This window comes from Herpailurus yagouaroundi, unplaced genomic scaffold (genome assembly GCF_014898765.1).
Source record: "Herpailurus yagouaroundi ecotype Mexico unplaced genomic scaffold, PumYag 216, whole genome shotgun sequence".
In the NCBI taxonomy this organism is placed as follows: Eukaryota; Metazoa; Chordata; class Mammalia; order Carnivora; family Felidae; genus Herpailurus; species Herpailurus yagouaroundi.
Window position 1 is genome coordinate 4,842,470 of NW_024412447.1, and position 17,038 is coordinate 4,859,507.

The 17,038-nt window shown below is 46.6% G+C and overlaps 1 long non-coding RNA gene across 1 annotated transcript in view; it reads right to left on the reverse strand.

Annotated features, from left to right (window-relative positions):
• Nucleotides 1-215: 215 nt before the first annotated feature.
• LOC121017563 (uncharacterized) overlaps nt 216-17,038 on the reverse strand; it is a 23,221-nt gene continuing 6,398 nt past the window's right edge. The window contains exons 2-3 of the long non-coding RNA XR_005784817.1: nt 10,999-11,001; nt 216-309 (exon numbers count right to left, since the gene is read on the reverse strand). This is a non-coding gene — a long non-coding RNA (uncharacterized LOC121017563). The remainder of the gene's footprint in view (nt 310-10,998; nt 11,002-17,038) is intronic.

Sequence of the window (17,038 nt, forward strand, 5' to 3'; positions counted from 1 at the left end):
TTAATTGAAAAAGTTTTTTAACGTGGATTCATTTTTGAGAGACAGAGAGAGAGCACGAGCAGGGGAGGGGCAGAGAGAGAGGGAGACACAGGCTCCAGCTGTCGGCACAGCGCACGTCGCGGGGCTTGAACCCACGAACCGGGAGATCATGCCCTGAGCCGAAGTCAGAGGCTTAACCAACTCTGCCACCCAGGAGCCCCAAAATGTTTATTTAGTTTTGAGAGAGAGACAGATCGCACGTGAGGGAGAGGCAGAGAGAGTGGGGCAGAGGATCCGAAGCAGGCTTTGTGAGGACAGCAGCAAGTCCAACTGAGGCTCAAACTCACAAACCATGAGATCATGACCTGAGCCCCGTGAGATCATGACCAGAGCCCCGTGAGATCATGACCTGAGCCAAAGTTGGATGCTCAACCGACTGAGCCACCCAGGCGTGCCTCAAAACAGGACTCTTTGAAAGCTGGGTCCTTTTTTCCTTCCTATTTATTTTTTCCTCCATCTTTATCTTGTGGGGTGCGAATGACCCAAGGGCTGGGTAGTTGTTGTCCAAGTAAGAACCAATTGTGAAAACATCAGAAGATGTGCTCATAGGAGAGGAGTGGCCAGAAGGTAAATAGAAAGCCAGGACTCAGGAAATAGAACTCAGGAAAGCCAGAGTTTGATTTGATTTCATCACCAAGGCTCCTCTGCCTTACAACGCTTCCCTGGCCCTAGGATTGCCCACCAGTAGGCAAGTTCATGCTGTTTCGTCTTCAGAACCAACAAGCAACCGTCAGCATCTGGCGGATGGCTCAGCTGGCAGTTCCCCTTGGCTTCTCCTTGTGGGAGATTCAAGGAAGGGCCGGGGCATCAGAAGGACTTTCGGGGAAATCATCTTTCCTCTGTCTTCCTTCCCCTTCCATATTCTGCTTATTAATAATTCACTTTTCCTTTTAATTCTCAGTACTCTGGCTGTTCTTTTGGGCCAGGCCGATGCACACTTCACTTTCTTCTACTTCCTTTTATTCCAATCACAAAATCCCTCCAGGCTGAGGCTCCCTTCTCAGAAACCTAGCAATTAGAAGAGGAAGCCGGTCTCTTACTAACACTTTGTTTGGAGCCCCGTCATAAATAATTAACCTGACGTTACACTCAGAAAACAAATGGATGGGGTTCAGTTGGCGATGTTGTGTGGGAGCTTTCTCTCCTGGGGTTTTACCCCACTCACAAAATCCAGGAAGCGGATACAGGCCTTTCCATTAGCAGGGATGAGCTGTCCGATTTCCAACACTTAGGGAGGAAACCACACGGAGCCATTTTTCTCAGGCACTTAAACTTGAGATTTGTTCATGAATCCGGTGTCTGAGACTCAGGACAGCATTTTCTCCCACCAGCATCTCACGGCCCCAAAGGCTGCAGCCGCCCCCGCACTTGTTTGATTTGACCTCCTCCGGTCAACTCAGTTTCATTCCTGGGGATGACAGTGGAGGGTGCAGGGTGGATTCAGAAGGGGCCATGGTCATCTCCACTCACATTCAGTCCTTGGCTAAAATGGTCAGGGTGAAGAGGTGGCTGGGATGGGTTCTTTCTTTCCTTTTCTTTCTTTCTTCCTTTCTTTCTTTCTTTCTTTCTCTCTCTTTCTTTCATGGATCCTTCCTGCCTTCCTTTCCTCCCTCCTTTCCTTCTTCTTTCCTTCCTTCCTTCCTTCCTTCCTTCCTTCCTTCCTTCCTTCCTTCCTTCCTTCCCTCCCTCCCTCCCTCCTTCTTCCCTTCCTTTCTTCCTTCCTTCCTTCCTCTCCTTCATGGATCCTCCCTCCCTCCCTCCCTCCCTCCCTTTCTTTCAACGGATGTGAAATTCACATAACATAAAATTAACCACTTCGTCACAAAAGGGCAAATACTATGTGCTTCTTCTTATATGAGGTGCCTAGAGTCATCAGATTCACCAAAGACAGAAAGTAGGATGGGGGGAGCCAGGGGTGGGGGGGTGGGGGAAGGGATGGAGAGTGAGTGTTCGATGGGGACAGAGTTTCCATTTGGGAAGATGAAAGGGATCTGAAGACGGAGCATAGTGATGGCTGTACAGCGTGTGAATGTTTAAGATAGTCATTATCATGTTATGTATATTTTACACACACATATACATATATATATACATAAATAATTTTTAATTGACCATTTTAAAGTGTATACTGGCATTTAGTCAATTTGCAATGTTGTACAACCATCACTTCTAACTAGTTCCATAACATTTTCATCATGGGAACCTCATACCCACTAAGCAATCAAGCCCCGTTCCCCTACACCCCTCTCCGTAATGCTCGAAACCACCAATGTGCTTCCTGTCTCTATGAATTTACTCTTCTAGATAGTTCATCGAATTGGAATCATGCAATATTGGGTCCTTTGTGTCTGGCTTCTTTCACAGAGTATAATGTTTAAGGGGGGGTTGTTGTTAACATCATACAGGTGTCAGTGCTTTAGTCCTTTTTACGCCTGAGTAATATTCCATGGTAGGGATCTGCCACAATTTGTTTATCTACTCATCCACTGATGGCCACTGGAGATGCTTCTGCCTCTGGTTATTGTCATGCTGCTGTGAATGTGTGTGTTCAGGGATTTGTCTGGACACCTCTGTTGGGAAAGTTCAGCTGCTTTTTGCTCTTGGTATCTTTCTCTTGTCAAGAAGGCTCACAGCTGGGTCAACCAAGAAATTAAAGACGAAATCAGAAAATACATAGAGGCAGGGGCACCTGGGTGGCTCAGTCGGTTAAGCATCCGACTTTGGCTCAGGTCATGATATCATGGTTCGTGGGTCCGAGTCCCATCTCAGGCTCTGTGCTGACAGCTCGGAGTCTGGAGCCTGCTTCAGATTCTGTGTCTCCATCTCTCTCTGCCCCTCTCCCACTCATGCTCTGTCTCCCTGTCTCTCAAAAATAGATAAATGTTAAACAAGTTTTTTAAAGAAAATACATAGAGGCAAATGAAAATCAAAAGACAATGGTCCAAAATCTTTGGGATGCGGCAAAAGCTGTTCTAAGAGAGAAAATTAGAGCAATGCAGGCTTACCTCAAGAAGCAAGAAAAGTCTCAAATAAACAACCTAACCTTATATCAAAAGGAGTTAGAAAAAGAAGAACAAACAAAGCCCAAAGCCAGTAGAAGAAAGGAACCGATAAAGATTACAGCAGAAATAAATGAAATAGATTAAAAAAAAAAAATAGAACAGATCGATGAAATCCAGGACTGGTTCTTTGAAGGCCTTGCAACTGCCTGTCCTCACCTGTGGCCAGGCTGGTCCTGCTCCTTCTGTGGCCTCTTGTAGCCTGTGGGACAGGCAGCACCTCTTGGAGAACCTGCCAGGTGACATGTCTCAGAGGGTCACAGCATTCAGAGGCCACCCAGCAATTAGGAAGCTGCCTCATCATGCTCCCTGGGGAGGGTGTTCCAGGACGTAGGCGGGCAGTTCTGTCTGTCACTGGTTTTCTAGAAGTGCCACAATGAGCAGTCATAGTCTCTGAGGGATAGGTGCACTGAGAATCCATTTCACTGACTCACTTTTTGGTAAGCCTGACCTCCGAGTCTCTGGATATCCTGTCTTGCCTCAACTTCAGTGTGAACAGGATGTGTAGGCATGGGAGCTGCTGAGATGGGAGAGAGGGCAGGGCATCCGAAACTCTGTCCCATTGTGACTCACCTAACAACCTGCCCACACCACAGGGGTCTCAGGGAACTGTTCCCTGCTGCCTGGACACATCTGATGAGAGCGTGCTTCCAGCAAAGAAGGAGGCATGATGCGCTGTTAGGCTGGGACAGTATTAAAAACAATCAGCCATGGGGCGCCTGGGTGGCTCAGTCGGTTGAGGGTCCGACTTTGGCTCAGGTCATGATCTCACGGTTCGTGAGTTTGAGCCCCGCATCAGGCCCTGTGCTGACAGCTCGGAGCCTGGAGTCTGCTTCGGATTCTGTGTCTCCCTCTGTCTGTGCCTCCCCCACTCGCACTCTGTCTCTCAAAAATAAATAAACATTAAAATATTTTTAAACAATCAGCCATGGAGTTCCTTTGTTGGACATTTCCCAAACCTTTTTAATTTACTCAGGTGAAATTCCCATCACCTAAAATTAATCATTTTAAAGTGAACAATCCGGTGGCATTTCGCACATTCCCAATGTTGTGCCCCCACCGTCTGTCTCTAGCTCCAGAGCGAATGCATTCCCCCCAAAAGGAATTCTGTACCCATTTAAGCAGCCACTCCCCACCCAGACCCTTGGACCAGCGTCAACTGGAAAATTCAATCCTTAGTGTGCAGTCAGGTGCCTCAGTCAACACTGGTGCCACGTGGTAGGGGTGAAGAAAGATGTGACAGAAGGTGGAAAAAGAAGAGGTAGGGGAGACAGGTGAGGACATCGGGTCGTGTGTGGGGAACAGGCTGGGGACTCCCTGCGTGTGTGCGCTTCCAGGAGTAACTGGAATACGTTCCCTTTTCTTTTGTATTCCTGAGGCTGGATGGGGTCTTGAAAGAACGGGGGCAGCAGGGGTGGGGCCCCTTCCAGCTCCTCCATTCTCTCCTCGTGTGCTCTCTGGCAAGTTAATCTGTGTCTCTGAGACTCAGCTCTCTTGTCTCTAAGGAGGGCTAACAGTATCCACGTGGTCAGGCGGCCGGGAGGGCTCCAGGGCAGGTACGAGGGCACTTGGCACGGAGGTTGCACACAGCAGGTGCTTCAAAGTAGTCTCCATCCTATTGTTGTACTTCTGCAATGGTGGGGCTGCTTGGGAGATGGTTGGTGCTGCCAGAGAGAAAAGGATGCAGAAAGGTAAAGCGGAGGAATTTGCCCCCATCAGGGAGAAGCCAAGGGAATTTGAAAGCCTTTTAAGAAATGAGGACGCCCTTGCCCTGACTCACCTGCTCCGGCAGGGTGTCTCCCTGTGAAGGTCTGGGAGGCCTCGTTTCTTGTTTCTTCTCTCCTTTGAACTTGGAAGCAGTGGAGGAGGGTTCGAAAGGCCGTGACTAAGCTCTCCGCCAGCTTCCCCGCAGCTTTCTGCTGAGCAAGCCGGCGCCGAGGAGAGAGCGCCCCGGGCAGTGCATTCTGCAGCGGGACAAGAATGTGATTTTTGTGCACTGCCTTTCCAGCCCCTCTTTCACACACAGAAAAATGCTGCGTGCATAAGGGCGTGCCCTTCTTTCCTTGGGGGAGAAGACAATTCTTCGATTCCCAAACAGAATCTGGAATCCATTCTCCTTGGGAGGAAGCCACGGGCACTGCCCGAGGATGGGGGGGGGGGGGGGGGCCGGGGGGTGGGGAGGAGACAGCCCTTCTCCAGGCATGGAGACAATACTCCACCTCCTCAAGACCACAGAAAAGAGAATCAGAGGGTACGAGTTTCCTGGGGCTGCAAATTGCCTTGAACTGGTGGCTTCAAAACAACAGAAATTTATTCTCTTGCAGTTCTGGAACCAGAAGTCTGAGACCAAGGTGTCAGCGGGCCAAACGGTGCCTCTCTCCTAGCTTTTGGTGGCTCTCAGAGGTCTTTCCTTTCCCTAGCTGGTGGCTGCCTCATCCCAATCTCTGCCTCTGTGGCCCATGGTCATCTTCCCTGTGTGTGTGTGTGTGTGTGTGTGCCCTCTCTGTCTTATAAGGACGCCAGTCCCTGGATTTAGGGCCCACCTACTCCAGTATGACCTCATCTTAACGAATTACACCTGCAAAGACTCTACTTCCAAATTTGGTCACATTCTGAGATTCTAGATGGACGTGAATTCGGGGGTGGGGGTGGGGCACTATTCATCTCAGCACACAAACCAAAACTCCAAATGGCAGCAGGGATCCAAAATCCCAAACACACAAACCTGATACATCGAAACACAGATTCTAAGTCAGACCGACTATGTTCCCCTCCCTTTCTTTTAAGCACCACTGCCTTGTGTAGGGATTTTTAAGTTGAAAACTTCCATAGTTCCCTTGTGCCCCTTCCCAGGCAACACTACCCTGCCCTCAGGTAACCATTGTGCAGTTGGGGTCCTCCGGGGAGCATTGTAAGGTGCAGGGGTTCATTGGTGGCAATGTAGCGAGGGACTGTCCATGCTCTCCTTGCTAGTTGATAGAAACACAGTTGATTTTTTTTTTTAAATTTACATCCAAATTAGTTAACATCTAGTGCAACAATGATTTCAGGGGTAGATTCCTTAGTGCCCCTTACCCATTTAGCCCATCCCCCTTCCCACAACCCCTCCAGTAACCCTCTGTTTGTTCACCATATTTATGAGTCTCTCCTTGCTTGTCTCCTCCCTGGTTTTATATTATTTTTGTTTCCCTTCCCTTATGTTCATCTGTTCTTTGTCTTAAAGTCCTCATATGAGTGAAGTCATATGATATTTGTCTTTGACTAATTTTGCTTAGCATAACACCCTCTGGTTCCATCCACGTAGTTGTAAATGGCAAGATTTCATTCTTTTTGATTGCCGAGTAATACTCCATTGTATATATAGACATCTTCTTTATCCATTCCTCAGTCAGTGCACATTTGGGCTCTTTCCATACTTTGGCTATTGTCGATAGTGCTGCCATAAACATCAGGGTGCATATGCCTTTGAAACAGCACACCTGTATCCCGTGGATAAATGCCTAGTAGTGCAATTGCTGGGTCGTAGGGTACTTCTATTTTTAGTTTTTTGAGGAACCTCTATACTGTTTTCCAGATTGGCTGCACCAGCTTGCATTCCCACCAACAATGCAAAAGAGATTCTCTTTCTCCACATCTTCACCAACATCTGTTGTTGCCTGAGTTGTTCATGTTACCCATTCTGACAGGTATGAGGTGGTATCTCATTGTGGTTTTGATTTGTATTTCCCTGATGATGAGTGATGTGGAGCATTTTTTCATGTGTCGGTTGGCCATCTGTGTGTCTTCTTTGGAGAAGTGTCTATTCACGTTGTTTGCCCATTTCTTCAATGGGTTATTTTTTTTGGTGTTGAGTTTGAGAAATTCTTTATAGATTTTGGATACTAACCCTTTATCTGATATGTCATTTGCTAATATCTTCTCCCATTCTGTTGGTTGCCTTTTAGTTTTGCTGATACAAACACAGTTGATTTTTATGTCAATTCTGCAACTTTGCTGGATTTACTTATAAGTTGTTGGAGATTTTTGGAATTTTCTATGTAGACGATCCTGTCATCTGTAAACAGAAACACTTTAATTTTGTTCCTTTTTTCATCTGTAGGCCTTTTATTTCTTTTCTTGCTTTATTGTGTGGGCTAGAATTTCCAGTGCTATGTTGAGTGGCAGCAGTGAGAATGAAATCCTGGCTTTGTTCCCAGTCTTAGGGGAAAAGCATCAGTCTTTCAAAATTAAGTGTGCTGGGAGCTATAGGTTTTTGTAGATTAAAAAAAAAAAAAATCACGTTGAAGAAGTCCCTGTTTATGCCTAGTGCCTGAGTATTTCAAATCATGAGTGGGTATTTAATTTTATCAAATACTTTTTCTGCATCCATCGAAGTGATCATGTGATTTTTCTTCTTAGCCTGTAGATTACATTGATTGATTTGTGACTGTTTGAACTAGCCTTGCATCCCGGGAATAGACCTCACTTGATCCTGGTGTACAATTCGTTTTATTTTTATTTTTAAAGTTTATTTATTTATTTTGAGAGAGAGAGAGAAAGAGGGAGAGAGTGTGTTTGACCGGGGGGTATGGGCAGAGAGAGAAGGAGAAAGAATCCTGAGCAGGCTCTGCATTGTCACCGCAGAGCCCAATGCAGAGCTCAAGCCCACAAACTGTGAGATCATGACCTGAGCCGAAACTAAGAGTCAGACACTTAACCCACTGAGCCACCCAGGCGCCCCTTTATTTTCATTTTTATTACAGTTCTTTTTATATATTACCGAATTATATTTTCAGTGTTTTGGTAAGAATTTTCGTATCTATGTTTGGGAAGGATAGTGTCTGTAATTGTCCCTTTTTTATACTGTCTCTGTCTAGTTTTGGGAACAGGGTGATACTGGCATTATATATTAAATTGGGAAGTGTTCTTCTTGTCTTTTCTGAAAGAAAAGGATTGAAGCTCATCCTTTATTTCTTATTTTTTAAATATTCTATTTTTAAGTAATCTCTACACCCAACATAGACTGTAGAACTCACAACCCCGAGATCAAGAGTTGCATGCTCTACTGACTGAGCCAGCCAGGCGCCCCTGATATTTATCCTTTAAACATTTGGTAGACTTCTCCACTGATACTATCTGGGCCTGGGGATTTCTTTTTTTAGGAGTTTTAAAATTATATATTCAGTTTCCTTAATTGTTATAGCCTCTTTATAATTTTATTTTAGTGGGGCGCCTGAGTGGTTAAGTTGGGTAAGCCTCTGACTTCAGCTCAGGTCACAATCTCCCGGTTCGTGGGTTCGAGCCTCACATCGTGCTCTGTGCTGAAGCTTAGAGCCTGGAGTTTGCTTCGGATTCTGTGTCTCCCTCTCTCTTTGCCTCTCCCCTGTTCGTGCCCTGTGTCTCTCTCTCCTTCCATAATAAATAAACATTTAAAAAAATTTTTTTAATGCTTTTCTAGTTTTATTTTATTTTGGAGAGAGAGAATGAACATGAGTAGGGGAGAGGAGAGGAGGGAGGGAAGGAGGGAAGGAGGGAGGGAGGGAGGGAGAGAGAGAAAGGGAGAGAGAGAGAAAGAGAGAGAGAGAGAGAAAGAGAGAATCTCAAGCAGTCTCCCTGCTCAGCACTGAACCTATCTTGGGCCCCAGTCTCACCACCCGGGATCACGAACTGAGCCGAAATCAAGAGCCCGATGCTCAACCAACTGAGCCACCCAGGCGCCCCTGTGATAGGCTCTTTAAATTATCCATTTCATTTTGGATGAGTGGTGACATATTTCACTTTTTGAGGAATGGATCCATTTCACCTAAGTTTTCAAATATAAGAGTGGGTAATGTCCATAGTGTACCTTGATCACCCCATTAATTACCCCTTCTTTGGTCAGTCTTGCTAGAAAGGTGTCAATTTTATGTATCTTTTCAAAGAACCAGCTTTAAACTTAATTAATTAATTAATTTTATTGGGTTAGAAATGTAGACCATAAGGTGTTGTTTTCTCTCACTGCTTTCAAGCTTTCTTCCATTTTCTTTACATTCAAAGTTCTCCTATGATGTGTCTTGGCATTGACTTCGGCCCAGGTCATGATCTCGAGGTTCGTGAGTTTGAGCCCTGCACTGGGCTCCCTGCTGTCAGGGCAGAGCCTCCTTTGGATCCTCTGTCCTCCTCTCTCTCTGTCTGTCCCCCACTCATTCTCTCTCTCTCTGTCTCTCAAAAATAAATAAAGCATTAAGAATTATTTTTAATTTTTTTCTTGTTTTTAATTTTTTAATTTTTAACTTTTTTTTTTAAATTTTTTTTTCAACGTTTATTTATTTTTTGGGGGACAGAGAGAGACAGAGCATGAACGGGGGAGGGGCAGAGATAGAGGGAGACACAGAATCGGAAACAGGCTCCAGGCTCCGAGCCATCAGCCCAGAGCCTGACGCGGGGCTCGAACTCACGGACCGCGAGATCGTGACCTGGCTGAAGTCGGACGCTTAACCGACTGCGCCACCCAGGCGCCCCATAATTTTTAACTTTTTTAACATTAAAAAAACATTTTGGAGGTGGGGGATGGGCAGAGAGAGAAAGAGACAGAGGAGCCAGAAGTGGGCTCTGTGCTGACAGCAGAGAGCCTGACGCGGGGCTCAGACTCGTGAACCGTGAGATTATGACCTGAGCCCAAGTAAGATGCTTAACCGATGAGCCACCCAGGTGCCCATAAAAAAACACTTTTTTTAGATTCATCCTGTTTGAGATTTGCTCAGCTTCTTGACTCTGTAGGTTCACTTCATTCGCCAAACTTGGGAAGTTTTCGGCCACTATTTTTCAAATACTTTTTTTTTTTTTTAAACATTTATTTATTTTTGAGAGACAGAGAGAGACAGCACAAGCAGGGGAGGAGCAGAGAGAGAGGGAGACACAGAATCCAAAGCAGGCTCCAGGCTCCGAGCTACCAGCACAGAGCCTGATGTGGGGCTCGAACTCACAGACCGCAAGATCATGACCTGAGCCGAAGTCGGCCACGCAACCAACTGAGCCACCCAGGCACCCCTATTTTTTTTCTTTTTTCTTTTAATCTCGAATACTTTTCCTACTGTGCCCTCTTTCTCCTCTTTTTCCAGAGCTCTGATGATGCGAATGTCAGTTCAGATCCTTGGGGCTCTGTTCATTTTTTTATAGCCCAATTTCTCTCTGTTCAGACTGGATAATTTCTGTTGCTCTGTCTTCAAGTTCACTGATTGTTAGCTCTGTCACTTCCATTCTATTGCCGCCCCATCCATTGATTCAAAAACGTTTTTTTTTTTTTTTTTTTCCATTCTAAAATTTCCGTTTGGTTCTTCTTTGTACCTTCTCTTCCTTTGTATGTTTTGCTCCCTTTTTGCATCTGTTTCAAGCGTGTTCATAATTGCTCATTGAATATTTTTCTACTGACTGCTTCAAAAATCTTACTCAAGTGACTCTAACATCTCGGTCATCTTGGGATTGGTGTCATATACCAATTGTCTTTTTTCATCCCATTTGGTGTGATGAGGGATTTCCAATCGTATCCTGGACTTTTCGGTATTTTATGCAGTCTTAGATAAATATTCTGTTTACGCCTTCTTCCTCTGACACCTCCAGCAAAGGAAGCGTGGGATTCCTCCTCTTTACTAGCGGGTGGGGGCGGGAATGCAGGTTTCCCCTTGGTGTCTGTGGACATCCTGGGTTGGGGGAAAAAATACCTGGTTACAGAGGAGTGGAGATGGAGTTTCTGGCTCCCCCAGGCCTCTGCTGACACCACTCTGGCTGGGAAGCCCTGGGCACCTCATGACTGCTCCCCTCATGGCCTCCACTGATACTCAGGGGCCAGGTGGCCTTGTCACTGCTGCTGGTCAAAGTCCTGACTCTCTCTGAGGCTTTCTCCGACATCACCCCAGTGGGGGGGAAACGGGGCCTTCATTACTGCCTGGTTGGGATGAAGTCCAGGTTTCCTGCTTGGCCTTCTCTGATCCCATTCTGGGAGCAGGCATTGGCTTGGGACACCTCCTTTCGGCTGAGGAGGGTGGAGGTCTGGGCTCCCCACTCAGCCTTTCGCTGACATTGGTCGGGGTGCGGCTGGCTGGAGTACAACCTTATTGTCTAAAAGTTTTCCGCTTTGCTAGGCTGCACTTTTCCTGATCCTTTGGCTAGAGAGGGCAGGCTTTTGTTGGGGCTTTTCTTTCCTTTTTTTTTTTTGTCTGTACCGGTTGGTGTTTCTGGGTTTCTGGCTTCTCCAGTTCAGGTCTGGGATCTCTGAGGCAAAAAGAAAACCCAAAGTGCCTTGGTGGCTCAGTTGGTTAAGCATCTGACTTGGGCTCAGGTCATGAACTTACAGTTTGTGAGTTCGAGCCCTGCATCGGGCTCTGTGCTGAGAGCTCAGAGGCTGGAGCCTGCTTCAGATTCTGTGTCTCCCTCTCTGCCCCTCCCCTGCTCTTGCTCTGTGTCTCAAAAATGAATAAACATTGGGGGGAAAAAAGAAAGAAAGAAAACCCAAGGAACTCACCATCATGTCACTCCTTGGGTCCCAAGGTGCCTAGTCCCTCTCTCCTTGTTTCCTTTCAGGATCTTCTTGTGTTTGGTTCATATACAATGTCCATGGACTTGTACTGAGTGGGAGGAATAGAGAAAAACACTTCTATCTTTCTGGAATCAGAAGTCTGTCTAAATTACATTATTTTATGTTTCATAAAATTTTTAAAGTTCATTTATTTTTGAGATAGAGAGAGACAATGTGAGCAGGGGAGGGGCAGAGAGACAGAGGGAGAGAGAAAGACTCCCAAACAGGCTTCATATTGTCAGCAGTCAGCATGACGCCTGACCCAGGGCTCGAACTCATGAACCATGAGATCATGACCTGAGTGGAAATCAAGAGTTGGACGCTTGAGTTGGACCGATTGAGCCACCCAGGTGCCCCTGAAGAACATTATTTTGTAATTTTTAATGTTTTTATTATTTACTTATTTTTGAGCTGTCAGCACAGAGCCCTGTGTGAGGCTTGAACCCATGAACCATGAGATCATGACCTGAGCCAAAGTCAGTTGCTTAACTGACTGAGCCACCCAGGCGCCCCTAAACTACATTATTTAAAAAAAAGAATTTTTTTAATGTATTTATTTATTTTGAGAGAGAGAGAGAGAGAGAGAGAGACAAAACACTAGCAGTTCACCCAAGGGCACCGCAGTGATAAACTTTAACAGCATGTATTAAATGCTAAAACTGTATTGATCAAGCAGATCTGTAACGATTAAATTTATATGACTAATCTGTTACTGAGGGAGATGTATTTGAGTGATGTGTGTGCACACAAGATCCTAACCCTCCACCCCCCCCCCCCCCGAGAAAAAGAGCCTTTGCCCCCTGCCAGGGGGTGGAGTAAAGGTTTCCAAAGCTGTTACAGTCACCCTGGGTGCTGAGGTCTGACATGTCCATCATCAAAAGTCATTGGCTGCTGGCTCCTGTCGAAACCCTGGGGCCTGCTTGGTGGGGGTGCTAAGAAACGGGTTGTTGAACGAATGAAGTGACATCACAGGAAGAGCACGGAGTCCCCAGATTCCTTTACACCACTGCACATACGGGACTGTGGCTGTGAGAACCCAGTTCTTTAGAGGTCCGTTCAGCTATGAGGTGTGGGACAATTCACAAGCGGAGGGCATGGAGTGTATGGCAAGGAACATTCCAGAAGGCAGATGTGAAGGATAAGACAGCAGCTAGAAGGTGGCAGTGACAGTGGGAGCCCTTACTGAGATTCAGCTTTGCCTCCCCATCTCGTTACGCGGATTCTGCCGGTCTTGTGAATGAGTGAGCGAGGAAACTTTATACTTCTTCTTCTTTTTTAATGTCGATTTATTTATTGCTGAGTGAGAGAGAGTGCACGCAAGCATGAGTGGGGGAGGGGCAGAGATAGAGGGAGAGAGAGAATCCCAAGCAGGCTCCGCGCTGCCAGCACAGAGCCCGAAGCGGGGCTCGATCTCACCACTGCAAGATCACAACCGGAGCTGAAATCAAGAGTCGGACGCTTAACTGACTGAGCCACCCAGGCGCCCACTATACTTCTGTTCTTGGTGATGATGAGGATCGACTGACACCTGTTGTGCACCATGCCCTGTATACGGTAGCAGGTAGTTCTAGCTCCCAGAACGTACAGGGCAGAGTTTGTGGTGGTCCCATTTCAGATGCAGAAGGTAGAGCACAGAGATGTGAAGCAACCTGTTCAAGGCCACACAGACAAGACATGGAAGCCCCTGGGCCATCTGACTTTAGAGCCTACATTATCCCGTTAGAAGACATGATGTGCTGTGATGCATCACGGCCGAGACCTAATGACCTTACTGGGTTTTTGTGGGGCTTTTTCACAAAGGCAACAAATGACCAGAACTCAAGGCCTTATACGTCAAAGTGCAGAATTCCATTTGCGTGCACACAGGTAGGCCCTGGGGGTCACATGGCACTCAGTGATGTCACTTAGCACTCACTCTGTCACTTAGCTGCTGGCTAGGAGCTCACTTTCTATTTGGAGGACCGTGATCACGGACAGATGTTCTTTGTACTTATGTTTGTCATTTTCACCCTTTTTCTTGTCCGTTAGTACACTCTGAACCCCAGGGTGGAGTTTCCTGGTGACTTCAAGCTGCACACTGCCGACTCTGACCAACTTCCAAAGGGGACCTTTTTAAATTAAAAAAAAAAAAAAAAAGTTATTTTTGTTTTTTGGTAGGTCAGGGACGTACTATAAAAATGAAGAGCTAGATAAAAACAACCCAGTTCTTTATTACTATAGAAGACACCTTGCGTGTAATAATTCTTCATACCGATGTCACCTTGAGTGGGTATAAAGCCTTTCTACCCAAAGACAAATAGCTTGAAGCGGTAGCCAAATTATTTTTTTCAGAGTTTACCGTTAACACAACATTCGAGTGCCTTTTCCAGCAGAGATGCAAGTTACTAATCAGTCTAAAAGGAATTGAGCTGCCCTTGGGAAGTTGAGGCCAGGGAACCTTTGTCAGTTGTGTGGATTCTAGGGGAGAGGACAAGACCAAGGTGGACTGTTTTGAAAATTGGAAAGAGAGGCGGAAGCCATCAAGGACATGATGTCTGGGCTTTTGAAAATTTAATGAGGATGTGTCTTGACACTTAGACCCCGTTGGTTGCCTGGGCAGAGTGGGGAATGCTAATGTGCACAAGGTCATCTCTATTCCAACGAGATGTTTTCTTTCCGAGATGAAATTAGATTTCGGAAAGCATTATTTTCCTTCCGTGACCGTGAGCTGACAGTGAGCTGGCTGCTGTGTGCGCGGCGCTTTCCCTGGACTGGACCAGACCCCTGAGCAGATGTAACGGATTAGCTGAGGTTCCCATCTGCTGACAGTCACTGCCGTCTCTGCTTTTCTGTGCAGGGTCTGAATGCATCGGTAATACAGGCGGCCTAGGCAGCCTCTTTCTGGCTGAGCAGGAAGACACAGGCCTTGGCAGGGTTTTGACTCTTGTGACTTGAGTGCTAGGAGAGGACATTTTCTGTCCAGTTTCACAGACTTCCACTTGGAGGATGGAGATTGATGTACAAAGGAGAAGTTCTCTGACCTTTCCGGAATGTGCACATTCTTGATTTCTTAAACTATTTCTGCAATGGTCAGAGGGCTGATAAATGGGTTTCAACATGTTTTCAAGAGGTGTCCTCCTTTGGATGGCCCTGTTCATTCAGCAGCAGTAACAAAAGCTGTTGCTTTCTCCCTTTCTCTGACATGGCCAGGCCCTGCGGTGGATCGTGGAGTCAGAATAAATACAGACTATAGTCTCCGTCTGAAGGAGTTTCAAGGCTGCAAAGCTGATACACAGGAAACAGCGAACACTGTGAGAAAGTCTGGAAATAGGCTAGGACATCAAAATTCAATTTCAGAGTTATTTGTGTAATTATTTGCCTAATGGCTGTAATCCTTCCAGGTCTTAAGTCCCCTGAGGACAGGGACCAAATTGATCTTTTTCATCATCATCTTCCCAGCACCTGGGACAGTGCTTGGACTACAGCAGCTTCCTAAATACTTATTGTCTAACTGAGGGATTGCAACGGGGTTTCAGGTTTAACACTTGTTATCTTGGAGCCCCGTCTGCCGCACAAATTGTTTTTCTTACAAATTCATTTATAAAGCTTTCAACTTCTGATGAAACCACACACATGCTGGACATAAAGCAAATGCCTATCTTAGTGGGTAACTGGGATACTTAATGTTCCTCTATGTGGGGCAACCTGAATGTGTGCAGATTAGATAAATGCTATCTTGGTGGGATTTAAGAGATACTGAAAAACAGCTTTTTTTTTTTTAACCTAATTTCCCCTTTAGTTAGTAATTTCTTTGAGTAGTGAAGGTTTTGAAGTCTTCTAATTTCTCCCTTCAAGAACAGGAATGAGGGGCTTCTGGGTGGCTCAGTCATTTAAGCATCCAGCTGTTGGTTTCAGCTCAGATCATGATCTCACGGTTTGTGAGTTCGAGCCCCGCGCCGGGCTCTTTGCCGATAGTGCGGAGCCTGCTTGGATTCATTCTCTCTGCCCCTCCCCTGTTCTCTCTCTCTCTCTCTCTCAAAAATAAATAAATAAACTAAAAAAAAACCAACAACGGAAATGACATCCTAAGCCTTTATTACCCCAACATTTTTGCAGGCTTTGTCAAAATGGAGGCGCTGGCTGAACTGTGGGGATAATGTAACATTCTACTTACAGATAACTGGGCCACGCTTTATTCTGATGGAAGTTGTCTTAGATGGACATCAGAGAGCAATTTTCAGATTCAAACTTTGAGAGAAGCACCTTGGATCACATGTTAAGAACCCTAAAGAATGAGGAATTTGACATTTAAAAGCTGTTATAATTGATAGTATCTTTGAGTAAGCTCCACATATTACATTATCAAGTTCAAAGTGTGCTGTCATTTTTCTCAGTAACCATACCGTTATCTTCAAGATAACCGAGCTGACAGGGACATGATCGGGAAGCCGCGTCTGTAGGCTGGGACTTAAACGTCCATCTCGGGACACCCAGAACTGTGCGCGGTCACTGCAGAAGCACAGGAACGCTGGGTGTCTAATTCCCGAGGTTATTGGGAGATTGCACTCTGGAATCATCCCACAACCTTGAACAAAAAGGTGAAAACTTTCCATTTTGATAAATGACAGCGGAAGGAAACAGGCCATTTGTAAATATAAAATCGTTGCTGGAAAATGATATTAGAGATGAATTATCTCCTCCATTACAGTGTTTCCTTTTCTTTAATGCAATTTGGTTCAAGCGAAATGAACAGAAAGGCTAGGGAGGGCGCACGTTCAATGCTTCAGGGGAGTTACTGGAAGCAAGACGTGGACGGAGAAAGGAGATCCACAGATCTGGGGCAGGCCGAGCTGAAGCCTTCTGCCCAGGAGGCCTGCGCCTAGGACCCTGGCTGTGCCCACGGGAAATTGAATTCAGAGCTCCTTCTGCATCATAAATCCAGGGCAGCTGGCAGCTCTCCAAGGGAGACTGGAGAGACAGTGCGAGAGCATCTGAGGCCAGCCAGCCGGGCCAGCCCCCAGCTGAGGGTGGGACCCAGGTGTGCGGGTTTGGGGTCCAGCCTTACACTCTGCTAATTTTAAAGTGCGCTCGTCGCCAGCAAAGAAACGTCTTCATTATGCATCAGAAAGCCGGTTACTCGGAAGTGCCGCGGGGCCCAAGGGGCGAGGCCAGACTTTTGAATGTGTGCGTTTCTAGAGCTTTTTTTTTCTGGAGCGCATGTGCGAGGAGGACCCTCGGCGCCGGGGTCTGTAGAAGTGGCATCCCGCGCCCGGGACCCCACGCGCGTCCCCAGGCCGCGCGAAGGCGGGGGAGGGCGCAGCAGGGGTCGCCGCGCCCCGGGCCCCCTCCCCCGCCGCCCAGAGTCGTGTCTCAGCCCAGCCGGGCCCGCGCCGCGCAGTCCGGGAGGGGCCGGGCGCGTTCCCGCGGG